The sequence below is a fragment of the Herpailurus yagouaroundi genome, unplaced genomic scaffold (genome assembly GCF_014898765.1).
Source record: "Herpailurus yagouaroundi ecotype Mexico unplaced genomic scaffold, PumYag 139, whole genome shotgun sequence".
Taxonomy (NCBI): domain Eukaryota; kingdom Metazoa; phylum Chordata; class Mammalia; order Carnivora; family Felidae; genus Herpailurus; species Herpailurus yagouaroundi.
The window spans coordinates 10,524,437-10,550,695 of NW_024412394.1; the positions used below are offsets into that span (position 1 = coordinate 10,524,437).

General features: G+C 45.2%; 1 long non-coding RNA gene and 1 pseudogene across 1 annotated transcript in view; both read right to left on the reverse strand.

Moving 5' to 3' along the window:
• Positions 1–21,063: 21,063 nt before the first annotated feature.
• The window catches only part of LOC121029516 (uncharacterized), a 19,478-nt gene continuing 14,282 nt past the window's right edge, over positions 21,064–26,259 (reverse strand). The window contains exon 3 of the long non-coding RNA XR_005789758.1: positions 21,064–21,075. This is a non-coding gene — a long non-coding RNA (uncharacterized LOC121029516). The remainder of the gene's footprint in view (positions 21,076–26,259) is intronic.
• Positions 24,335–24,435, reverse strand: LOC121030120 (uncharacterized; annotated as a pseudogene).

The following is a 26,259-nucleotide window of genomic DNA, read 5'->3' on the forward strand; positions in this document are numbered from 1 at the left end:
GTCTCCGTGCTTCTATGCCGAGAAAATTCTGGCAGGGGTGGAAGTCACTTCCCCGGCACCAAAGAGGGGCTCCAGGAGCTCTCAGTTAGAGTGATCTCACCCCTACTTCCAGGGAGGCATGTGTGACTGTTACAAAAACTAGAGGGCGCTGTTGACATTTATGGGCAGTACCAGAGACGCTAAAGGCACAACAGTCCCTCCCCGAGGACCCGTACAGACGTGGAACCAAGGAGCAGCATCTGAGGAGAGGGCATTGGGCAAAGTTAGGGGCCCTTGGGACGCCAGCCTCCTCTCTCGTCCCCTCCCCCAACCTGGGGTCTCCAAAGGTGGCATTGCAGGTGTCTCAAAGGCCAAAAATCTGGCACCCACGTGAGCCAGCCGGTCATAGAAATGAAGTGACCCTCCTGGGTGCGAGGCGGGGAGGGCTGAAGATTGTGGCAACAGATGAGCTCCTTCCTGCGTGAAACGTGCTCTGATTCAAATCATTTGTGTCGTTAGACACTTGCTACTGCCGAGCCACTGCCCTCACAGGAAGGATCAAGGGACCCTTGACCTGTTCTTGACCTTGGAGTCTCTGCCCCAGGTGCCCTCTCCCCCAGTCTCCAGCCTCTTGTTGCAGCGAGAAGTCCAGACCATCTGCAGCAGCCCCTCAGCTGCACATCGCCCATCCTTCCAGATCTTTCCCTGGCTTCCCCTCTGGTCTCTCTGGGCTGGACACCCGGGCCTGTGCATGTGAGCTCTTTAACCTCTTGGACAGAGGCAGCTTCCAAATCCCTTTAGCTTAGGGACCTGTCCACCTTACATGCGTCCAGATCCTTCTTGTGTCTGTGCCCTTTCGTCCTGTCTTTCCGGCTGGTGGCTGATTTCAAGTTCCCTCCTACAGCAGTGGTCCGTGGTGGCTTCCTTCCATTTGCACGACACCCACCCACCCCTCTTATGCTTAGTGGGGGGCTGGATTTCCAATCTGCCCTGCCGCCTGTCTCCTTTGTGGCCTCAAAGACTAAACTAAGTAAGCCGCCCTCTCCCTCCTCTGCCGCCCCCGCTCTTCCCAGGAATCATTTCCGCCAGCCACCTCCCTCTTCCTCCTCCTGCCCTCTGCAAGTCTTGTCTAAGAGAAAGTCACACTCTCTTGAAGAACCTCTTAAAGACCAGTAGTTCCTCCACACCACTTTCTGCCTCCTTTTTTCCACAGAGCTGCTCTCTAAGGTTTCTGGGGGGCAGGGCAGGGATCGTTCGGGGAAGCCCCAAAACTAGCAGGTCCTTTGAGCTTTTGAGAGGCCCTGGGCAGTCCCACTGGGTTCTGGGAAGCCCAGCAAGACGCTGACCCCACCTGTTGTTCCTTGCCCTGGCGCGAGATGCCGCCAACTTCTGTCTGGGTGGCTTCGGGGCAAGTTACTTTACTTCTCCGGAAGTCCCCTTTTTCTTCACCTGTGGGTTAGGGATGTGAAATCAAAATTTATGTGAGTAACTGAAAAGATCAAATTGGCTTGACTGAACAATTCATGAATCGGGCAGCATCCCACTTAGCGAACAGAAAAAAGCTCTGTCCAGCTGTAGAAACAGGTTTGTAAGGGCAGGGGGTGGGGTAGCGGAAGGAAATTATTAGCAACGAGTGTATTGTTTTAGGTAAGGTCACCTCCCTAAGGGGGAACAGAAGGAGTCTATCCGTAAATGTTCTAGTGCTGCAGGTAATCCCAGGTTGACTGGTTGAGGGTCACATCCCTGGGAGGGTTAAAACTACAGTTAGGTTAGGTATGAAGTCTTGGTTTCCTGATATGGGGCCTTGACATAAGTGACTCCATGATCCATGTGGGGCCTGGGGGTTTTCTTTTCTTTTTAGCAATTTCTTTTTTTTCTCTTTCTTTATTTTTTTTTTTTAAGAAAGGGAAAGAGTGCACAAGCAGAGGAGAAGGGCAGAGGGAGAGAGAGAGAGAGAGAGGGATTGACTGACAGAATCTTAAGCAGGTTCCATGCTGAGCGTGGAGCCCAGCTTGGGGCTCGATCCCACAACCCTGGGATCATAACCCAAGCTGAAATCAAGAGTCGGATCCTCGACCTACTGAGCCACCCCAGTGCCCCTCTTTTTAGACATTTCTCCCTTTTGATTCGATTCTAAGCTTAACTGAGAGACGTGATCGAAATTTAAGACATTCCGTGACTAAGGTAGTCACAAGTTACAACTTCAGGTTCACGGGTTTTTTTTTTAAAGTCATCTCCAGGGGCACCTGGGTGGCTCAGTCGGTTGGACATCCAACTTCGGCCCAGGTCATGATCTCACGGTTGGGGGGTTCATGCCCCATGTCGGGCTCTGTGCTGACAGCTCAGAGCCTGGAGCCTGCTTTGGAATCTGTGTCTGTCTCTCTCTCTGCCCCTTCCCTACTCACGCTCTCTCTCTGTCTCTCAAAAATAAATAAACATTGAAAAAAATTTTTAAAAATAAAGTCATCTTGATACCCAACATGGGGTTCAAACTCACAACCCTGACATCAACAGTTGCATGTTCCATGGCATGGATACCACGCCTGCCAGGAGCCCCAAGGTTCACCATTTTTAAGTCAGTTCGTCCTCTTTGCTCTTTTTCTGACGGTCCAGTCTTCGGGAGATCGTGCACTTGGTGAAGTACAGCTGTGAACTCGCATTTAAAGCTTTTGAGAGAGTACAAGGCACCACAGAGATTATCGTGATGAGCACAAACAGGATAATCCCCAATGTCTGCCTCGCACTTCAGAGCCATGGTCTCCAAGACCCAAACCAGTCAAAACCGAATAAGTCAAAGTAAGACTCTGCCGAAGGAGTCACTGTTTTAAGCCCTGTGGCTAGGGCAGCGAGCTCGTGCAACTGAGTTTCAGCCTCCCCAGAAGTGTTAATCCAGGTACAGCGGATGGCATTGGCCACAGCACAGACACCTCCTTGCTCAGCTAAAAGATAATCAGGGGCTATCCTGTTATCAAGGACAGCTTTACTGCAGAGTTTAAGGATCTTTGTTGGGCAGCTATTGTCTGAGTGACAGATTCTACAATATCTTTAAGAGTTAAGGAGAGGTTTCTGATCATATTCTTATCTATATTTCCTCCTAACCAGGTAAGTATGGCTCTGCTAAAGGAAGCAAACCCTGAGTTGTGAATCCCTCCTGATAGGTCTTTTCTTTCTTCCTTTCTTTCTTTTCTTTCTTCCTTTTCTTCCTTTTTCTTTCTTTCTTTCTTTGTCTCTTTCTTTTCTTTCTTTCCTTCTCTCTCCTTTCTTTCTTTCCTTCTCTTTCTTTCCTTCTTTCTTTCTTTCTTTTACATTTTTTGTTTTAGAGAGAAAGTGAGCGGGGGAAAGGGGCAGAGGAAGAGAGAGAGAGAGAGAGAGAGAGGATCTCAAGCAGGGTCTACGCTCAGCACTCAGCACAGAACCTGACGCAGGGCTCCATCCCATGATCCAGGGATCATGATCTGAGCTGAAATCAAGAGTCAGATGCACAGGATGCCTACGTGACTCAGTCAGTTGGGTGTCTGACTTCGGCCCAGGTCATGATCTCGCGGTTTACAAGTTCGAGCCCTGCATCGGGCTCTGGGCTGACAGCTCGGAACCTGGAGCCTGCTTCAGATTCTGTGTCTCCCTCTCTCTCTGCCCTTCCCCTGCACATGCTCTTCTCTATCTCTGTCTCAAAAAATAAATAAAAACAGGGGCACCTGGGTGGCTCAGTCGGTTGAGCATCCAACTTCGATTCAGGTCATGATCTCGCAGTTTGTGAGTTTGAGCCCTGCATCAGACTCTGCATTGACAGTGCAGAGCCTGCTTGTAGTTCTCTCTCTCTCCCTCTCTCTGCCCCTCTCCCATGGTCTTGCTCTCAAGATAAATAAACTTGAAAAAATAGAATTAAAAAAAAGAAAAAATACATAAATAAAAACATTAAAAAAAAAAAAAGAGTTGGACGCTCAACTGACTGAGCCACCCAAGCACCCCTGGTAGGGTGCCTTTTCTAACTAACTCAATGATGTAAATCCAGGGGAGTCAACCAGTGAGATGTCTGATTTCACTTGTGACAAATTGGGGACACAGTGAGATAACCTAAGAAGCATTGCCCGGCTGTGCACTGACGGGGAGAACAAAGACCAAAGGAAATGAAGATAAAATTCAATTTCCTTATATCCTGCAGCCCATTGACAAATACTTGAGGCCGGCAGAGTGTGACATTCCTCCAGGAATGTCTTGTTATATTTTTTAAAAAGATTTTATTTTGAAGTAATCTCTACATCCAATGTGGTGTTTGAACTCACAACCCCGAGATGGCTAGTGGAATGTCACCTCTCCACCCACTGAGCCAACCAGGCGCCCCCACCACTGTCTTAACGCTAATGCCTTGCTAGAGGGAAAAACGGACTTAGCCGACAATAGCTAGGCCTCCAGGATCCTGTGAGGCTTCTTTAACATAAGAAAATCCTTCTGGATGTGGAGGTTCCTCAAAAAATTAAAAATAGATCTACCCTATGACCCAGCAGTAGCACTGCTAGGAATTTACCCAAGGGATACAGGAGTGCTGATGCATACGGGCACTTGTACCCCAATGTTTATAGCAGCACTTTCAACAATTGCCAAATTATGGAAAGAGCCTAAATGTCCATCAACTGATGAATGGATAAAGAAATTGTGGTTTATATGCACAATGGAGTACTACGTGGCAATGAGAAAGAATGAAATATGGCCCTTTGTAGCAACATGGATGGAACTGGAGAGTGTGATGCTAAGTGAAATAAGCCATACAGAGAAAGACAGATACCATATGGTTTCACTCTTATGTGGATCCTGAGAAACTTAACAGGAACCCATGGGGGAGGGGAAGGGAAAAAAAAAAAAAAGAGGTTAGAGTGGAAGAGAGCCAAAGCATAAGAGACTCTTAAAAACTGAGAACAGGGGCGCCTGGGTGGCGCAGTCGGTTGAGCGTCCGACTTCAGCCAGGTCACGATCTTGCGGTCCGTGAGTTCGAGCCCCGCATCAGGCTCTGGGGTGATGGCTCGGAGACTGGAGCCTGTTTCCGATTCTGTGTCTCCCTCTCTCTCTGCCCCTCCCCCGTTCATGCTCTGTCTCTCTCTGTTCCAAAAATAAATAAACGTTGAAAAAAAAATAAAAAAATAAAAATAAAAATAAAAAAACTGAGAACAAACTGAGGGTTGATGGGGGGGTGGGAGGGAGGGGAGGGTGGGTGATGGGTATTGAGGAAGGCACCTTTTGGGATGAGCCCTGGGTGTTGTATGGAAACCAATTTGACAATAAACTTCATATATTGAAAAAAAATGCAACAGTATATACCAGGCATTGTGTTATACTCTAAATATATAAAATAAAGCAAGAGCAGATTTAATTTAAAAAAAAATAGAAAAGAAAAGAAAAAAGAAAATCCTTCTGGAAATTTCCTTTGTTTCTTCCGCCCCTCCCCACTTAACCCCATTTAACCCCACTTAAAATGTATTGTGAGTCACTCCTCACAATCCTGGTGCAGCTCTTTCTGCCCACAGATCCTGTCTCTGGGCTTTAATAAAAACCACATTTTTTTTTTTTTCCATCAAAAGCATCTCAAGAATTCTTTCTTGACCGTTAGTTCCCGAACCCCACTTCAAATCATACGTTGCACCAGCTCTCTAGACATTTGTAGACCCAAGGAGAGTGATGACCACCAAAGACAAGGGACAAACCCCATCCGGTCACAAACCACTTCCACTAAGGTGGCGCTGTGAATGTGGACAGATAGGAGTTTGGGATGACGAATCCAGCAGGCTGAAAGGCAAAGGTTATCCCCCTTCACACCAATGAGGGGGGTCATCTTTCCAGGCCAGTGCCATTATGCCATTATGAAAAAAAGAAAAAAGAAAGGGTTTCGTATCAGTTAAAGTGTGAGGTCTCACGATCTGGCCTCTTGGATGTCTCCAGCACTTGCACAGGACCAGATGCCAGGGGGGAGCCTTCTCCAGCTCCAAGGTGCACATCCAAGGTTTAAGGCCCTGTGGTTTGGCTGCCATCTGACTAGTGAGGAGGGCCTGCTATAGTCCCTTCCAAGGAGATTCAAGAGCAGGCTTTGTTCTCACCAGTCCAGTTGTATGATCTGAAAGTTACCAGAAATCTGTATTCTACGGGCTCCGGTGTGGCTCAGACGGTTGAGCATGTGACTCTTGATTTCGGCTCAGGTCGTGATCTCGCAATGCGTGAGTTCGATGGTACTTGGCAGACTCCTTTCCATGAATTTCTCTGAAGATGAAACTCGCTTACAGGAAGGTTCTATAAAAGTATCTGAGTAAAACAATAACTGCCTGTAAATGATAAAGGACTTAAACATGACCTGGGTAAAAAGATCTGATGAGAGTTCATTGTAATGCAATTGACAAAGAAACTTGGGTATTCTTGCGACCTACATTTTAAGACAGTAATTAGAATTACAAGTGCCAACATTATATTAGGACACATCAGATTGCCAGGGATTTTACAAGTTTTCCAGAACATGTATATGAAAGAGCAGACCTACGCCAGCCGACTCCATCTTGTTCTGTGTCCTCCACCTTCAGTGACTATGTCCCCGACATGGCCCCCTTTCCGGGAAAATCGCAGAAACCTCAGACCACGCCTCCTCCCCTTGAGTAATCTCCCGCTCACCCGTTCAAAACCCGCCCAGCAACCTGCCTAATGGGACTCTGACCCTTCCCCAGCCAATTGGCTGAGGCCACGACCCTTCCCCAGCCAATAGGTTAAGGCCACAACCCTTCCCCAGCCAATCAGCTAAGGCCACAACCATTATCTCACCAACTGCCCCTAGACTCCTATAAAACCTCTGTGCTTTTGAAACTCTCTGGCTCTCTCCGGCATCTCACCGCTGCGTCAGTACAGGTTGGGGATTGAGCTGGATCTAGCTCGAATAAAGGCTCTTTGCTTTTGCATCGGACCCGGCTCCCTGGTGGTCTTTGGGGATTGCGAATTCTGGGCATAACATATACAGGCATAATATAAAGAAGGCTTAGTACCAATGCAGTTTGACGTGTTGGGGTTCGAAGCCAATGGCCAAGAAAGAATTCTTTTCGTTAATGTTTGTTTGTTTGTTTGTTTGTTTTAAACGTTTATTTATTGAGAGGGAGAGAGAGATTGAGAGAGTATGAGCCCAGTAGGGGCAGAGAGAGAGGGGAGAGAGAATCCCAAGCAGGATCTGCACTGTCCTTGTAGAGCCTGATGTGGGGCTTGAACTCATGACCCATGAGATCCATGACCTGAGCCGAGATCTAGAGTTGGACACTTAACCTCTGAGCCACCCAGGTGCCCAAATGTTTATTTACTTTGGAGAAGCAGGGAGAGGAGCAGGGACAGAGAGGGACAGAGGATCCAAAGCGGTACGGGGCTCGAGCTTGTGAACCATGAGATCGTGACCTGCGCCAAAGTTGGACACTTAACCTACTGAGCCACCCAGGCGCCCCAAGAAAGAATTCTTGAGAAGTCTTTGGTGCAAAAGGGTGGCTTTCTTAAAGCACAGAGACAGGACCTCTGGGCAGAAAGAGTTGCACTGGGATTGTGAGGAGTGACTAATTCGATAGTTGGGAGCTAGGGGAGGTAAAAGCAAGGGGAAGTTTCCAAAAGGACTTTCATGTGCTAAGAAGACCCACAAGATCCTGGAGGCCTAGCTATTGTCAAGCTAAGGTTGTTTTTCCCTCTGGCAAAGCATTAACAATAAGATAGTTGGGAGTTCCTGGAAGAATGTTATTCTCTGCCTGCCTCAAGTATTTGTCATTGGGCAGCTGGTTATAAGGAAACTGAATTTTATCTGTGTTTCCTTTTGCTTTTGTTTCCCACATCAGTATTATTTCTTATTTGACATTGCTCCCCATGTAATTTAATATACCAGATAAGCCTAATTAAGTTTGACATCTCCCTTTTTATAAGGAGAGAGAACAAATCCTTTGAGATGTTCTGGGAAACATCTGGAATAACTCAAAGGTAGTTCAAGGTCAAAAAGACTATTTAGGATTTGATTTGGGGGAAGCTCATCAAAAATATCAAAAAGGTTGGGGCACCTGGGTGGCTCAGTCAGTTAGGCATCCGACTCTTGATTGCGGCTCAGGTCATGATCTCGCGGTCCTGAGCGTAGAGCCTGCTTAAGATTCTCTCCCTCCCTCGGTCCCTCCTCCTCTCATGCTCACCCACTTTCTCTCTCAAAATCAATCAATCAAAAAGGTTTTAAAACACGTGGGCAAATAGAATCATAGGTCACTTTCACAATACTTAGTCATCCATTTAACCAAAGCAAGAAGTAAAGACTTTGCAAGCAAATACAGAAAGTTAAAATAGTTATTAAAAATTTCAACTCTTTTAGCATTAAAAAGATTCAAGGGTTTTTTTTTTTTTCCTAAGTAATCAGAGACTCAATAAAGGCAAGCATACAATCTTTGCGTTTCTAGGCAGATTACATTAAAGGTGAAGAAAAACCTTTGTTTATAATGTCTTCTTAAGAACAGGTCAATAATCTAGAAAAAATATTCTTTTTTTAAGTTTATATATATATATATCTTAAGTTTATATATATATATACACACACACACATATATAAAATATATATATATATATATATTTTTTTTTAAGTAATCTCTACATCCAATGTGGGGCTTAAACCCATGACCCCAAGATCAAGAGTCACATGCTCTTCCCACTGAGCTGACCAGATGCCCTGAGAAAACTTTGTCCTTTTGACAGCAAGAAAAGCTAACTTCTAATTTTGCAGCTGTTTACTTTTGATACTAAAGCTCATTTTTTTTAATGTTTATTTATTTTTCAGAGAGAGAGAGAGAGAGAGAGCAGGGGGAGGGTCAGAGAGAGGGAGACAGAGGATCCAGAATGGGCTCTGCGCTGACAGCAGAAAGCCTGATTTGGGGCTTGAACTCATGAACCGTGAGATCATGACCTGAGCTGAAGTCAGGTGCTTAACCACCTGAGCCACCCAGGCACCCCTAAATCTCATTTTTAAATAAGTTCATTTTAATCTTAACCAACTTGATCACATATTAAAATTCCTTTTGAAAATTTCCTTTTCCACAAATCTTCTACAACTCTTTCTGTTTTACATTCAGATTTTGTCCTCTATTTTCTTCTTTAAGTACCCCTATTTTAGAACAAAATTACTATATTTCTGTCTACAAAAATGCATTTCCATTAACTTCTTTTACTGAAAGCACACATCCTGTTCTTGCATTACTTCTAGTAGCTGTAATCACACGTATTAATTTGAATTCTTAACCCTTAGGAACCTTAGCTAAGAAGTAAATAATTGTGAACTGTCTTTTATATTAGCATACTGCGAATTGTCAGACATAAATACTTAATGTGATTTCTGAGAACATGCTTTAAAAAAAATTTTTTTTTTAATCTTTATTTTTGAGAGAGAGACAGGGAATGAACAAGGGAGGGGCAGAGAGAGAGGGAGACACAGAATCTGAAGCAGGCTTCAGGCTCCCAGCTGTCAGCCCAGAGCCCGATGCAGGGCTCAAACTCACAGACCGCAAGATCATGACTTCAGCCGAAGTTGAACACTTAACCGACCGAGCCACCTGGGAGCCTCAGAATATGCTTTTTTATAGAAAATTTCTCACCATGGCATAAACCATGTTTATTAATAGAGGCAATTATTTTTAGCTTGTCTATAAAAGGAAGCAAAAAAAAAAAAAAAGGAGAAGCCTGTGTTCAGTAATTAATGTTTCAGCATTTTATCTTATTTGGAAATGATCTAGATATTCTTTGAATTTAACTTAACTCATCACTTAGCAAAACTTTAAGATTTCAGGTTACCAAAAAGACTTGAGGAAGGGGTGTCTGCCTGGCTCAGTCGGTAGGCTATGCAAATCTTGTTCTCAGAGTCAAGCCCCAAGCTGGGTGTGGAGCCTACTTTGAAAACAAAACAAAAAAGATGTTTAAAAGATTTCAGGAATTTTTTTTTTTTTTTTTAAGTAATCTCTTCTCCCAATGTGGGGCTCGAACTCACAACCCTGAGATCAAGAGTCGCATGCTCTTCCGACAGAGCCAGCCAGGCGCCCCATGAGGAAATTATTTTAAAAGTTTACCTAAGATTTTTTTATCTTATTTATATCTACTCAATTTATTTTTTCTTAACAATTATGTTTAGATTACCCACAAAAACTTCATGAGACATTAGATAAAATCAACTATTGTCCCAAGGTATTTTTCTTGTTGACAAATTTTGTAACAGAGATAATGTGACCTTACTCGATTAGCAAACCAGGGTAGGATAAAAGTATTATATTTAATGCTAATAACTTCAAAGACATGTTTATTTTAATTAAACTAACAACCTTAAGCTAGCTTTAATACTAAAATATCTTCCCAGAGCATGTGAACCTGAAAAGCACTTGGATTAGCTTCTATTATACTTCTGAAATTTAGAAATATTTCATTTATAAGTGGTTATTTTTAAGCCAGTTAAATAGAAGCCTTCGCAAATTAATTCTAGCAATTCCATACAGAAGTAGAAAATGTCACCTATCTACAATAAACATATAAACAGAGACTTTACAATTATTGTTTTAAAATTTTTAACCACGAGACAGGCATGAAAATACAAAACCCACTAGTTTATAAAAGAACAGTTAGATCCAAACTTTTTCTGGCAGATGAAATAAGTTCAGGTGGCTTGCTCAGATTGCTAAAGATTTTTCTACTAATATTTGTGGAAGAAAACACATGACTTTTCATTCGTCTAAGTTTCTTTTTTTTTTAACATTTTTGAGAGAGAGAGAGAGAGAGACAGAGCAACAAGGGGGAGGGGCAGAGAAAGAGGGAGACAGAGGATCTGAAGCGGGCTCTGTGCTGACAGCAGAGAGCCCAATGCGGGGCTTGAACTCACAAACTGCGAGATCATGACCTGAGCCGAAGTCAGACATTTAACTGACTAAACCACCCAAGCGCCCCCATTCATGTAAATTTCAAATGGCCTGTGGTGCCTGGGTGGCTCAGTCAGTTGAGCTTCTGACTCTTGATTTTGGCTCAGGTCGTGATCTTATGGTTGTGGGATCAAGCCCCTCATCAGGCTCCAAGCTGACTATGGAACCTGCTTAAGATTCTCTCTCTCTCTCTCTCTCTCTCTCTCTCTCTCTCTCTCTCTCCAGATGGCTGTCTCTCAAATAAAAAAAGTTTTTTTAATTAAACTAAAAAACTTCTAATTGCCTTTCTCCCTTTCATTCTACTTCTGGTAAGAATTACTTTGGGCAAAATAAGTGAAGGGAATTAAGCCATACAGACTTCTAGAATTAAGACATTATTAATTTCTAAAAAAAATTTTTTTTAATGTTTATTTATTATTGAGAGACAGAGAGAGACAGAATATGAGCAGGGGAGGGACACAGAGAGAGGGAGACACAGAACTGGAAGCAGGCTCCAGGCTCTGAGCTGTCAGCACAGAGCCCAACGTGGGGCTCGAACCCACAAACTGCGAGACCATGACCTGAACTGAAGTCGGATGCTTAACCGACTGAGCCACCTAGGCACCCCAAGACATTATTAAAAATTTTTTTTAAAGAGGGGGAAAGAATGGCTTCCCTGAGGTTTGTACTTTTAATATTTTTATCTCAAAGTCCCAGGAAGAGAATGCAAATTCCTCCAAGAAGGACTTTGGCTTTGTAAAGTCAATCATTTACAAGCCGCTTGAGATAGGGGAGGTTTGGGAATTAGTAAAGAAATAGGTGAACTTTGAATTGCCTTTAGAGCTGCAAGTCTAGTTTTGTAAAGATTTGTAAGATAAGGACAGTTGCCTTTAATCCCTCTTCTGAAGAACTGGGCTGTAGCCTGAATGTGGAGGACTGACATCTACCCACCCATGGTGAAATGTTTGTTAGTTTCTTTCTTCGTGGGTACATTTCACTGACAGGAAACAGCCTTCTAGCCAGCTTCCATCAGTTTTTCCAGGATCCCATCCTAAGGTTCTGAGTGGGGCTTAAAGTGGAAAGAGTATAGCTCTGATATTTACCAGAATTTGGCAAGGCTTTGTTTGGCTTTTAATTTTAGTTTTCCTTTGGCTGTCTCAGGGAACAATGTAACAGCTTACCAGAAGATTTCCACAGAGTCCCATCAGCTCTGGGAGAGGCTCAAGGGGGAGTAGGGGGGACTCCTTTGAGAACAGATATGGTGGTGTCTGTAAAGTGATTAAACCGGTGGACTTTTGTCTCCAGTCATGTAGTATAAAGGCAATTCAGACAGAGGATAACTAGAAGGAATCTTTGAGTAAAGGATAGAGGGAGGGGGAGGCAGTAAGAATTAGGACAGTCTTACAGTCGTTTGTATTACTTCTGTGTCTTCGTAATTTTTTATCAGCTTTTTTGCACCGAAAGTTTCAATAAAGCTGGTTTTGCAATTTTGAAGCCTTTGTTTTTACGTGTACTTCTTAAATGATCTTATCTGATTGGAACATTCTTCCTAATCGCCACTGAAATTCCCCTGAGGGCTGGTAAAGGAGTTTAACCTACATTTCTGTCCAGCCAGATCTAGCTGTAAATGAAGTACAACTCACTTTGGCCTTATTTTGGGGATCGCCACCTGAGGGTTATGAAGCCAAGTTCCTCAGAATGCAAATCAAGCTTAGTAAGATTTTGCCATTTGTGTAAATATCTATACCTTCCAGAACCGAAGTTCTTAGACATAAAAGAAGCAGGTGCGCTGGAAGGTGGTACACTTGACTCTGTAAAAATTAAGGATCCCATCTTTATTAATTATTTACTTATTTTTATTGTTTGTTTGTTTGCTTGTTTTTTTCATTAAGCTTCTGGGTTTCTCGAAGCCAGATTAATACCTAAGAAAGATGCATATGGAATTGGGTTTGTGTGGTGTTTCAGTGTTTCACCTCATTGCACAGAAATTGTCTCTTTTTTTAAATGTCTATTTACTTGTTTATTTATTATTTATTTTGAGATAGAGAGTGGGGGAGGGGCAGAGACAGAGGAGAAGGAGAGAATCTCCAGCCGACGCCTCGCATCAGCACGGAGCCCACTGCGGGACTCGAACCCACAAACCATGAGATCATGACTGGAGACAAAATCAAGAGCTGGATGCTTAACTGACTGAGCCACTCAGGCGCCCTAAATGTTTATTTATTTTTGAGAGAGAGATAGAGGGGAGTGGGGGTGGGAGGGGGGGCGGGAGAGGATCTGAAGCAGGCTCTGTGCTGACAGCAGAGAGCCTGACGCGGGACTCAAACTCACGAACCCTGAGATTGTGACCTGAGCTAAAGTCGGACACTTAACAGACGGAGCCACCCAGATGCCCCGCGCGAAAATTTTCTTGAGGTTGGTAGATGACTTAGTGTCGATCTAACCCATTCTGTGGCCAACTTATCCTAACACGGCGTCTTTGGGTCAGGTGGCACTCTTCACCCTCTAACAACTCTTAAATGCTTGACCCATGCCCACCAATTTTTGTGGCTTTTTGGCTTCCAAGATCCCCATCTGCAATTACACCTTACCTTGTGGGTACACTAACAGAAAGCCACAGAAACCAAGGAAACCGACCGTGGCCGCAGCAGTACCCAAAGAACTAGGGGGCAGGGAAAGGACAACCTGACCTCAAAGAATGGGGACTGCAGACTGATTCCATACAAATGGAGAAACACAGCTGCCACCAGCAGCTCCCCGCGTGGAATCTGAGGACAGAACCAAGAACGAGGGTTTAGAAGTCACTGCGGACCAGCCCATAGAAGACTCTGCACACTGCCAGCAATTCCAGTGTGGACTCCACAGGCAGACCTCAGTCTCCATCTGGGGCGAGCAGTTCCAACCACTGGGGAACTGAAGACTGAACCAAGGGCTACAGCCTCAGCTTGCCAACTCAAACTGACCCACTAAGCCCTGGACCGGGAAGCCAGTTAGATCAGGAACTCATCGCAAAGAAAGCCCGGTTCCCAACTGAGAGGGACTTACCCACAGCCCCGGGAAACGGTGAGAAAGACAGTGAACTCAAAAAGGGGTTCGCAGCTACCGCGCCTATCCACAGTCTTCTTCGGGGTCTGCCGCGGCCGCCAAATCTGTTAAACAACCAAAATTCAACTGAGTGGTTGGAAAGATCGAACTGGCTTTATTGAATAATTCATGAATCAGGCAGTGTCCCACCCAGCAAAGAGAAAAAAGCTCCGTCCAGCTGTAGAAAAAGGAAGGTTTGCAAAGGCAGAGAGGAAGCGGGAAAGGGAAATTATTAGCAGTGTATTGTTTCAGGCAAAGGGAACGGAAGCAGTCTATCTGTACATTTCCTAGCGCTGCCCAAGAAATTCCAGGTTGACTGATTTAAGGTCACATTCCTGGGAGGGGTTGAAACTGCAGTTAAGTCAGGTATTAGTCTTGCTTTGCTGATGTGGGGCCTTAACATAAGTGACTCCATGAGGGGCCCGTGGTTTTCTTTTTAACAGGGATGCCCCTGGCTACCTCTCAGGGGGTGTCGGGTGGACAACAGAGATCAAAGTGTGCTCAGTGCTTAGTGAGCAGTGAGCGCTCCCCGGGTGGTAAACTCATCATCATCATCACTTTTAGATGAAGGAGCCCCACCTGTAGTTTGTATGCTGACCAATCAGAGGGAGTGTCATTCACCTAGATCGTGTGGTGCACGCCCAGAGTTGCACCACATGGCGGCTGCCTAGCATTCGAGAAGCGAAATGAATTAGCATACATGTGATAAATGCATCTAATGAACACATGCATCTAACACATATGCAAGCGTGCATGCGTCACATTCTCCCACATCCAGACTCTGAAACAGAAGTGGGGGGGGGGGCCGCCCGCGCCGGCGGGGCGGGGCGGGGCGGCCCCCGGGCAAGGCGGCATCCCGCCCCCTGTTTCTCCAGTCCCTTTGGACTTGATCCCAGCTCAACCTCATTTGCCTGCTCTCTCAGCCTAATGCCCTGGAAGGTCATTCCCACTTTGTCCTTGCTGTCTCTCAAGGATCTGTAACTACACTTTCTGGTCTTCTCCCCTGGCCTTCAGTGTGGCTAGCTTCCTCTGTGCACGGAACGGGGAGGTAGGGTTTGGCTGGGGAAGGGCCCTGGCCCGTGCTGCCTGCAACCTGCACAGCTCAGGCTGGGTGACCTTGATCGAGGCCATGTGGCAATCTAGATTTCACATCTTGATGACTAACTGCCATTCTCTGCAGCTGCTGCCCCCATTTCCTTCAGGCCCCCCTCCACGGCTTCCAGTTTTTCTGCAAGGATGAGGCCACATCAGAGGAACCCCCTCAGCCTGACTTCTCCAGTCCCTCAGAATAGCACATAGCTTTGTCTTCTGGTTTCTGAGAAAGCGGGGTCTAAAGTGGGCCAGAAATCTTGCCGTTTGCAACAACATGGATGGGCTTTGAGGGCATTATACTGAGTAAAATAAGTCAGACAAAGACAGACAAATATGTATGATCTCACTTATGTGTAGAATCTTAAAAAAAAAAAAAAAAAAACAAAAACAAAGCCAAAAGCAAAAAATCTAACTCATACATATAAAGAACAGATTGGTGGGGATGGGGGTGTGTGCAAAATGGGTGAAGAGGGTCAAAAGGTATAGGGGTGCCTGGGTGGCTCAGTCGGTTAAGCGTCCGACTTCAGCTCAGATCACGATCTCACGGTCCGTGAGTTCGAGCCCCGCATCGGGCTCTGGGCTGATGGCTCAGAGCCTGGAGACTGCTTCCGATTCTGTGTCTCCCTCTCTCTCTGCCCCTCCCCCGTTCATGCTCTGTCTCTCTCTGTCTCAAAAATAAATAAACGTTAAAAAAATTTTTTTTTTAATTTTAAAAAACGGTATAAATTTCCAGTTATAAAATAAATATGTCATGGGGATGTAATGTACAGCTTTGTGACTATAGTTAATAATACGGTTGTATGTTTGAAAGTTGTTAGGAGAATAGTTCTTTTTTTTTTAAGATTTCATTTTTAAGTAATCTCTACACCCAACGTGGGGCGAAGTCACAACACTAAGATCAAGAGTCAGATGTTGCACTTGCTGAATCATCCAGGTGCCCTGCCCAAAGAGTTCTTAAAAGTTCTCAACACAAGAAAAAAAAATGGAATCATATTTGTATGTAAACCAATATAATGTTTATAATGTATATAAACTAATATAATATAATGTCATATGTCAATTATTTCTCAATTTAAAAAATAGAATGTGCTAGAAAAACTATGGACTACCACATAACAGGAGCAGTAGACTGGACACCACACAGCCACGGCTATAAGATTCTGAAAATATGCTGAGTGGAAAACAGTAAAGCAAAATGAACAAAATAACTTTTTTGTACCTTTTTTAAATGACGGTTTCAACAGAATATAAACTTTCCCATCTTAACCTTTAAAAAAAATTTTTTTTTTAAACATGTATTCAATTTTGAAAGACGAAGAGAGACAGAACATGAGCAGGGGTGGGACAGAGAGAGAGGGAGACATAGGATCCGAAGCAGGCTCCAGACTCTGAGCTGTCAGCACGGAGCCAGATGTGGGACTCGAACTCACGGACCGTGAGATCATGACCCGAAACCAAGAGTCGGATGTTTAACTGACTGAGCCACCCAGGTGCCCCCAAACATATTTTATTTCTCTACCCTCTTTGCACAAAAGGTAGCCTGGTATACTCATCAGTCTGCACCCTCCTTTTTTTCTTAAATTTTTTTTAATGTTTATTTATTTTTGACAGAGAGACAGAGCATGAGTGGGGGAGGGGCAGAGAAAGAGGGAGACCCAGAATCCGAAGCAGGCTCCAGGCCCTGAGCTGTCAGCACGGAGCCCGATGCGGAGCCCAGACTCACAGACCTCGAGATCATGACCTGAGCCAAAGTCGGACGCTCAACTGACTGAGTCACCCAGGTGCCCCTGCACCCTCCTTTTTTTCTTAAAAAAAAAAAAAATTATTATCTTGGGAATATTACAGATAAGCCAGGAAAAGAGGCTAGATGATCCATGTGGTCATAGATCAGACTTGGAGATATCAATATGAATTCATGTTTAGCTTAACATAGATACAGATGACTACATACAATATATTTATAGATATGTGTGTATACTGGGGTCAGTATACACACACGCATTTCCTTCCTCTGCAGGCTGAGAGGGCCCAAAGCAACAACACTCCAGTAGCAATGAGCACACCAAGTGCCCAGTACTTGGTTTCTAATACCATTCACCAATAAACAGAACTGGGGCTTGTGGGAGAAATGTCTGATTCTAGAGCTGGTGCAGGAAAGGTATAAGATGAGCCCAACGCGTCTTGTGCCAGAAAGTAAGGAAATGCTCAAAATAATAGCAAAAACAAAGAACACAACGATGAGACTACGTCAAAGGTGGAGCGTGATTGCCCACCCCTTAAGTGTGGGCAGCACCTAGTGACTTCCTTCCAAGGAGGGCAGTATGAAAAGTGGGAGGAAAGAGTAACTTCATGGTAGAGAAACCTGACAAACACAACTTCAGGCAGCTGATCAAGGTCAGCGTCAACAGGAATGGCTTTTTACTTCTTTGGTTTCTTTCCCCCCAACCCCAAAACCCCAGTCTAATCATGAGAAAAACAGACAAATCTCACCTGAGGGACATTTTGCAAAACACCTGCCCGGGATTCCTCAAAACTGTCGAGGTCACCAAAACAAGGAAAGTCTGAGACACAGAGGAGGAACCTAAGGAGAAAAAGACAACTAAGTGTCATGTGGTCTCCTGGATGGGACCCTGGCACAGAAAAGGGACACTGGGTAAAAGCTAGGGAAATCTGAATAAAGTATGGGTTTCAGTTAATACTAATGTATCAATATCAGTTCCTTAATTGTACCGAACGTACTATCCTAAGGTCAGATGCTAATTATAGGGGGAATTGGGTGTGGGGGATACAGAAATAGTCTGTACTATCTTCACAATTTCTCTGTAAATGTAAAACTATTCTCAAATAAATAGGTGGGGCGCCTGAGTGGCTCAGTCAGTTAAGTGTCCGACTTCGGCTCAAGTCATGATCTCACTGTTCGTGAATCGAGCCCCACATCAAGCTCGCTGCTGTCAACGCAGAGCCCAGATCCTCTGTCTCCCTCTCTCTCTGCCCCTCCCCCTCAAAGATAAATAATAAAATAAACTTTAAAAAATAGTTTATTTTTTAAAGTAATTAAAATAGATACCTTGGAGATATTTTTCTATTGGTGCACAGAGAGGTTCTGTATGATTTTTTCATAGCGGCATAGGATCTCACTATGTAGTGAAGTCTTGACGTTGACTTATCTGTTCTTTCCTGACAGTTGTTCCCAATCTTCAACTATTATAACCAATGCTACAATGAATGACACCACACATGGCGTTTCATATAATGCAGAGATTTCTAGAAGATACGTTTCTACAAGTGGGATATTAAGTTAAAAAATATATACATCAGGGCGCCTGGGTGGCTCAGTTGGTTAAGCATCCGACTTCGGCTCAGGTCATGATCTGGAGGTCTGTGATTTCGAGCCCCGCTTCGGGCTCTGTGCTGATGGCTCAGACCCTGGAGCCTGCTTTGGAGTCTGTGTCTCCCTCTCTCTCTACCCCTTCCCCATTCATGCTTTGTCTGTCCCTGAAAAATGAATAAATCTTAAAAGCAAAATTTACAAAAAGCATATACGTCAGTAATTCATTATATATATTAAGCTCCCTCCAAATCGGGGGAATTTATACTGCCACCAGCAATATAAAAGAGTGCATATCTCCCCACATCAACACGGTATGTGGTAAAACTTTTACATATCTCTAATCTGGTAGAAACAAAATTGTTTCTCAGTGTCCTCATAATTTGCATTTTTCTTATTGCAAGTTGAAACTGAGCTAAGACTCCCGTTTTGCTAGCATTTCATTTTCTGTGAGCTGCCTCTGTATATTCTTTGTCCAATTTTATACTAGGCTTTTGTGTTTTTCCTTATACAAGTCTAGGAGCTATTTATATTTTAGGAAGATTTGTCTTTGTTCTGCCATAGGGGCTGCGAACATTTCCCTTTGTTTGTCATTTGTCTTTCCACTGTTTTTTTTCCCCTAATGTTTATTTATTTACCTTTGAGAGAGAGAGAGAGACAGACAGAGAGACAGAGCGTGAGAGGCAGAGGGGCAGAGAGAGCCAGAGACACAGAATCTAAAGCAACTCCAGGCTCTGAGCTGTCAGTACAGAGCCCGACCCAGAGCTTGAATTTGTGAACCACAAGATCATAACCTGAGCTGAATTCGGACGCTTAACTGACTGAGCCACCCAGGCACCCCTCCACTGGGTTTTAATGCCTGCCACACGGACCCCACTCCTCCCTTTCACTCCAGCAGAACTGCTTTCCTCAGGCCACCTGTCCCCTCTCAGAGCCATGTCCCAAAACCCCTCTAGTTCCTCATTCGTCCTGGTGACATTTGACCTCTTGGTGACATCTGGCTCTATAAAGACTCTTCTTCTTTTTTTTTTTTTTTTCCTTCAACGTTTATTTATTTTTGGGACAGAGAGAGACAGACCATGAACGGGGGAGGGGCAGAGAGAGAGGGAGACACAGAATCGGAAACAGGCTCCAGGCTCTGAGCCATCAGCCCAGAGCCCGACGTGGGGCTCGAACTCCCGGACCGCGAGATCGTGACCTGGCTGAAGTCGGACGCTTAGCCGACTGCGCCACCCAGGCGCCCCATAAAGACTCTTCTTATTGTAAATAACATTTATTGTGTCCTTTGACTTCTGGGATTACATATTCTTTTTTTTTTATGTTTGTTTATTTTTGAGAGAAAGAGCATGCGTGTGCAGGAGAGACATTGAGAGAGACAGAGAGAGAGAGAGAGAATCCCAAGCAAGCTCTGAGCTATCAGTGCGAAGCCAGGGGTGAGGCTCCAACCAAGAGATTGGTACCTGAGCAGAAGGTGGATGCTTAACCGACTGAGCCACCCAGACGCCCCCCAGGATTACATATTCTCATTAGAACATGGAAAATAGAGAAAAGCACACAGAAGAAAACCAAAATTCACCTTTAAGCCTACTTCCCAGGATAACCACTTCCTGTTTCTCAATGCCTTTGTGTGTTTGTATCTGTGGGTGCATTTATTTACAAAATAAATTTCTTTTTTTTTTTTTTTTTTTTTTTCAATTTGTTAAATCTCCCTTTTGGGAGTCTATCGCTGCACTTTCACACCCCTCGCATTTCTCCTTGCGTTTATTCTGTCTCCACAGGCAGGTCCGCTGGAGGTGCCCCTCCTGCCCATCGCCTCTGCAGCCTCATTCTCTCGCCCAATGCGCCACATTTCTCCCACGCTGCCCGAGGTTAACCGCTGCACACGCTCCTGCCAGAGACGTGAGCCTCCAGGTCCTGTGGGTCTTGCAGAAGCACCTTCGCCTTGTTGGAAACTTGGCTTCCTCAACCCGTCCCCCAGAGTGAGTCTGCTGTCCCTCGTTCCCTTAGTGGCACCAGCTAGTCAGAACCACCCAGACTCGCCCAAGCACTGTTTCCAGCCCCCGCCTCGCGCGCACCGGACATTTCCTGAATTCACCCCGCTGTTTGACCTCCATCTTGGCTCAGGCTCTTCCTCATCTGGATTCTGTTCCTCCTCCCTGCAGCAGGGTCGCCCTCTGCCCCCAGCGCACCTTCGGCCTCTGCCTTCTCTTCCTGTTTCCTCTCCGAACCCCCGCCCTCGCCTAGACCTCAGCTGGCTTCAAGCTCGGCCAGTCTTGTGGGAGGCCTTCTAAGAGAACTTGCACGCCTGCTCCCCAGGCCATGCTGGCCAGGCGCCCTGGACTCCTCAGGCGCCAGGCACTTTTCCCTGGCAGCACAATCGTCTCTCCTTATTGTAATTTCCTGTTTACTCCTCTGGGTGCCTTACTGACAGCCGGTGGCAGGGCTGTCTTTCACTGACTTATTTCAAGGTATTTCAAGGGCCTTCGCAGGAACACTAACTATGTTTGTTGAGGAGGGAAATGAATGGGTGTCCTAGCTAACGTGCTCACTCCCTATTTCCAACGTCCAAAGCTCTCCACCAAGGACGCCTCTTGTGGGGCCAACCTGGCCGTGCGGGGAATTAGAACCCTCCTGGGTCTGAGGTGCAAACTTCTCTACCTCGACTGTCTTCCCCGCACCCTCTTCCGACTGTCACCGAGGTCCTCGCTGAACCTCAGTTTTTTTCATCTGTCTAGGGAAGAGAACACTCCAGGGAAAATTATAAGGACCAATGAATATGAGATGTGGGTACATTATTAAAAAAACAGGAGTGCTCCATTCACTGAGCATGTTCTCTATACCAGGCGCTGTTCTAATATCTAACCAGTAGTAAAAGCCTTCTCATTCTAAATTGGCTCCATTTCACAGAAAGGTAAACTGAGGCCCGGAGCCGTTAATGACTCATTTGCCTAAGATTCCACAATGGAGGCAGAAGGGCTGGGATTTGAACCCTGAGCGGAGCCTATTTGCTTAACCACCACCCCATATTGTGTCCCTATTAAATAATATATATTAGTATCACTCAGTCTGAAAGCTGCCCTCTTCGAATAAAACTGACCCAATCACACAACCATCCTCTCCTGGAATGATTCTAACTCTAATGGGAATTCTGTAGGTGGATTTTTGTGTAGATATCTATTTATCTATCTCAAGGATGGAAACGTGTTTAAAATGTAGCTCTTTACAAAAGAACCATGCCCATATTTTCTTTTCTTTGACATTTGTGTTATCAGATTCAAACAGAATCGACCCTTCGGTTGAATGACACAGAGTTTCACTACATCTATTTTGCCATAACTCACATGGATTTACCTTCAGTGGTATTGGAGATGTGCATTCCCCAAACCCAGCCTTCCAGGTCTTCCAAGAACCTTTAGGCTGGGTTTCCAGTGCCTTCCCTCATATTTTCGGAATTCCCTCACTGAGAGAGGTGGGTGCAAGGGAGAGGAAGGAAGTGGGTGGGGCTCTCCTCTTGGATTCACAGAGGACAGGAGGAGATAAAGAGAGGTCTGGTGGCCTTCTGGGTCTGTGGCTCAGGGCACAGGCTTTGCTCCCCTGGAATGCCATGGGGGGCGTGGCAAGGTCACCTCCACGTTGTTGGGTTCCCCTGACCTGTCTCCTGTGCCTGTCCTATTTCTGCGTCCCTGATCCCAGCCTCATCCCTGGCACAAAGCACCAATTCCTGCCTAAGGGAGCCAGAGAAGGAAGGGAGGGCAGAAAGGGGCCATTTCTGGACACCCAAGGAGAGACTGAGTGTAGAAAGAAGGACACCCCCGGAGAACAGCCAGAAGCAAGAGGCACTCCCAGCACCATGCTCCCTGCTGCCAGCCCACACTGCCTTTACTTCTTGGGGTCCAGAAACTTGTGGGGAGGCAGGGAGAGAAAGAGAGGGAAAAAAATGCTGGGGGCCTGGGTGGTTCCTTTGGTTAAACTTCCGACTCTTGATTTCATCTCAGGTCATGATCTCACAGGTTCATGGGTTCGAACCCCATGTCGGCCTCTGCCGACAGACCCTGCTTGGGATTCTCCCTCTCTCCCTCTCTTTCTGCCTCTCCCCTGCTCACACTCTATCTGTCTCTCTCAAAATAAATAAATAAACTTAAAAAAAGAGGGAGAGAAAGGTGAAGAGAGTTAGGGAAATCCAGAGAAAAAGCCCAAGAGGTTGGAGAGACCAACTCAGGCGTACCTTAGAGATAGTGTGGGTTCAGTTCCAAACACTACAACAAAGCAAGTATTGCAATAAAGCGAGTGAAATGAATTTTTTGGTTTCCCAGTGCATATAAAAGTTAGGTTTGCACTATACTGTAGTCTCATAAGCGTGCAATAGCATTATGTCTAAAAAGACAATCTTTTTAATTTAAAAAATGAAGTTTATTTATTTATTTATTTATTTATTTAGAGAGAGAGAGAGAGAGAGAGAGCGAATCCCAAGCAGGCTCTGCACTGTCATCGCAGAGCCCGACGTGGGGCTCAAACACACAAATGGTGAGATCAGGACCTGAGCCAAAACCAAGAGTTGGACGCTTAACCAACATAGCCACCCAGGCACCCTACAATGTGCATATCTTAATTAAAAACTAATTTATTGCTGGGGCGCCTGGGTGGCTCAGTCGGTTGAGCATCTGACTTCGGCTCAGGTCACGATCTAGCGGTCCGTGAGTTCAAGCCCCACGTCAGGCTCTGTGCTGACAGCTCAGAGCCCAGAGCCTGCTTCGGATTCTGTGTCTCCCTCTCTCTGCCCCTTCCCCACTCATGCTCTGTCTCTCTTTGTCTCTCAAAAATGAATAAATGTTTAAAAAATTTTTAAAAACTAATTTATTGCTGAAAAGAAATGCTAACCTTCATCTGAGCTTTCAGCAAATCAATCTTTCTGCTGGTGGAGGGTCCTGCTTCCTTGCTGATGGCTGCTGACTGATCAGGGTGCTGGAGGCTTGAGGGTTATGGTGGCTGTGGCAGTTTCTTAAAATAAGACAACGGTCAAGTTTGCCACATCCATTGACTCTTCCTTTCACGAATGATTGCAGCATGTGCTGCTGTGTGATAGCATTTTCCCCGCGGTAGAGCTTCTTTCAAAACTGGAATCGGTCCTCTCACCTCCTGCCGTGGCTTTATCAATTATATTTACATAAAATTCCAAAACTTCTGTTGTCAGTTCATCAGTCTTCACAGCCTCTCCACCAGGAGCAGCTTCTGTCTCAAGAAACCACTTTCTTCAGGGGCGCCCGGGTGGCTGAGTTGGTTAAATGTCTGGCTTTGGCTCAGGTCATGGTCTCATGGTTCCTGAGTTCAAGCCCCACGTCGGGCTCTGTGCTGACAATGTGGAGCCTGCTTTGGATTCTCTCTCTCCCTCTCTCTCTGCTCCTCCCCCACGCACTCTCTCTCTCTGTCTCTCTCTCTCAAATATAAGTAAACTTAAAAAAAAAAAAACACTTTCTGTGCTCATCCATCAGAAGCAGCTCCTCATTTGTTCATGTTCTGACATGAGCTTGTAGCAATTCAGTCCCGTCTTCAGGCTCCACTTCTGATTCTAGTTCTCTTGTTCTTTCCACCACATCCACAGCTACTTCCTCCTCTCCGAAGTCTCGAACCCCTCAAAGTCCTCCACGAGGGTTGGAATCAAATCCTTCCAAACTTCAGGGCACCTGGGTGGCTCAGTCAGTTAAGTGTCCAACTTCAGCTCAGGTCATGATCTCATGGTCCATGAGTTCGAGCCCCACATCAAGCTCTGTGCGGACAGCTCAGAGCCTGGAGCTTGCTTCAGATTTCAGATTCTGGGTCTCCCTCTCCCTCTGTCCCTCCCCCACTCACACTCTGTGTGTGTGTGTGTGTGTGTGTGTGTGTGTGTGTGTGGTGTGTCTCTCTCTCTCTAAAATAAAATAAAAATTTTTTAATTCTTCCTAACTTCTATTAATGTTGATTTTTTTTCAAGATTTCACATATCATCCTTCCCAGGGGCCGTGCTAATCTCTGTACTGTTCCAACTTTAGTAAATGCGTCTGTGAAGCAAGCACCTATTACTGTTACTATCTTGACCTCTTCCCATGAATCACAGATGTTCCTTTTTTTAATATTTATTTATTTATTTATTTTGATAGAGAGAGAGAGAGAGAGAGCACACACACAGAAGAGGGGCAGAGAGAGAGAGGGAGAAAGAGAATCCCAAGCAGGCTTCATGCTTGATCTCATGATCCATGAGATCGTGACCCGAGCCAACATCAAGAGTCGGACGCTCAACTGATGGAACCACCCAGGCATACCTGTATTTCTCTATTTTTTTTTTAATTTATTTCTTTATTATGATAGAGAGAGAGAATCCCAAGAAAGCCACACCCTGTGAGTGTGTGAGCCTGATGTGGGCTCGAACTCACAAACCTTGAGATCATGACCTGAGCCGAAGTCAGACGCTCAATTGACTGAGTCACCCAGGCGCCCCCACGTCTGTATTTCTTAAATAATAAGGCTTGAAAGGTAAAAGGGCTCCTTGATCCAGCTACTGTAGAGTGGATGTTGTGTCAGCAAGCACGAAACATTAATCTTGTGGTACATCTTTTTTTTTTTTTTTTAATTTTTTAACATTTATTTTTGAGAGACAGAGAGATAGGACACAAGACAGGAGAGAGACAGACAGACAGACAGACAGAATCCAAAGCAAGCTCCAGGCTCTGAGCTGTCAGCAAAGAGCCCAACGCAGGGTTTGAACTCACCAGCCGTGAGATTATGACCTGAGCAGAAGTCAGACACTTAACCCACTGAGCCACCCAGATGCTCCTATATTTTTAAATTTTTTTTTAATGTTTATTTATTTTTGAGACAGAGAGAGACACAGCATGAGCAGGGAAGGGGCAGAGAGAGAAGGAGACACAGAATGTGAAGCAGGCTCCAGGCTCTGAGCTGTCAGCTCAGAGCCTGACGCGGGGCTCGAACTCACGAACTGTGAGATCATGACCTGAGCCGAAGTCAGACGCTTAACCGACTGAGCCACCCAGGCGCCCCTGCTCCTATATTTTTACATAGGTATGTATCTACAAAAATATGTACTAATGCTCATATATTTAAAATTTTTACATAGGGGTACCTGGGTGGCTCAGTCAGTTTATTTTGGCTCAGGTGATGATCTCACGGTTCATGGGATCGAGCCCCACATCAGGTTCCGCACTGACATCGTGGAGCCTGCTTGGGATTGTGTGTGTGTGTCCCTCTCTCTCTGCCCCCTCCCCTGCTCTATTTCTCTCTCTCAAAATACATAAACATTTAAAATAAAATAAAATACAATTTTTACATAAATTATATAATTTGGCTCATAACATTTTTCCACTTGGCTTTATCTTACTCAACATCATGTTTTGACACTTATCCCTGTTGACACATGAGAGTTAGTGCACTCATTGTCTCTGTTGTATGGTATTCCATTTTATGATGAAGGTGATTTTTCTTTACTTTTTTTTTTTTTTTTTTTTTAATTTTTTTTTTCCAACGTTTATTTTTGGGACAGAGAGAGACAGAGCATGAACGGGGGAGGGGCAAAGAGAGAGGGAGACACAGAATCGGAAACTGGCTCCAGGCTCCGAGCCATCAGCCCAGAGCCTGACGCGGGGCTCGAACTCACGGACCGCGAGATCGTGACCTGGCTGAAGTCGGACGCTTAACCGACTGCGCCACCCAGGCGCCCCTTTTCTTTTCTTTTAAAAAAAAAACAACAAAGATTTCGGGCACCTGGGTGGCTCAGTTGGTTAAGCGTCGGACTTCAGCTCAGGTCACGATCTCAAGGTTCATGGGTTCGAGCCCCGCGTCAGGCTCTGCGTTGACAACTCAGAGCCTGGAGCCTGCTTTGGA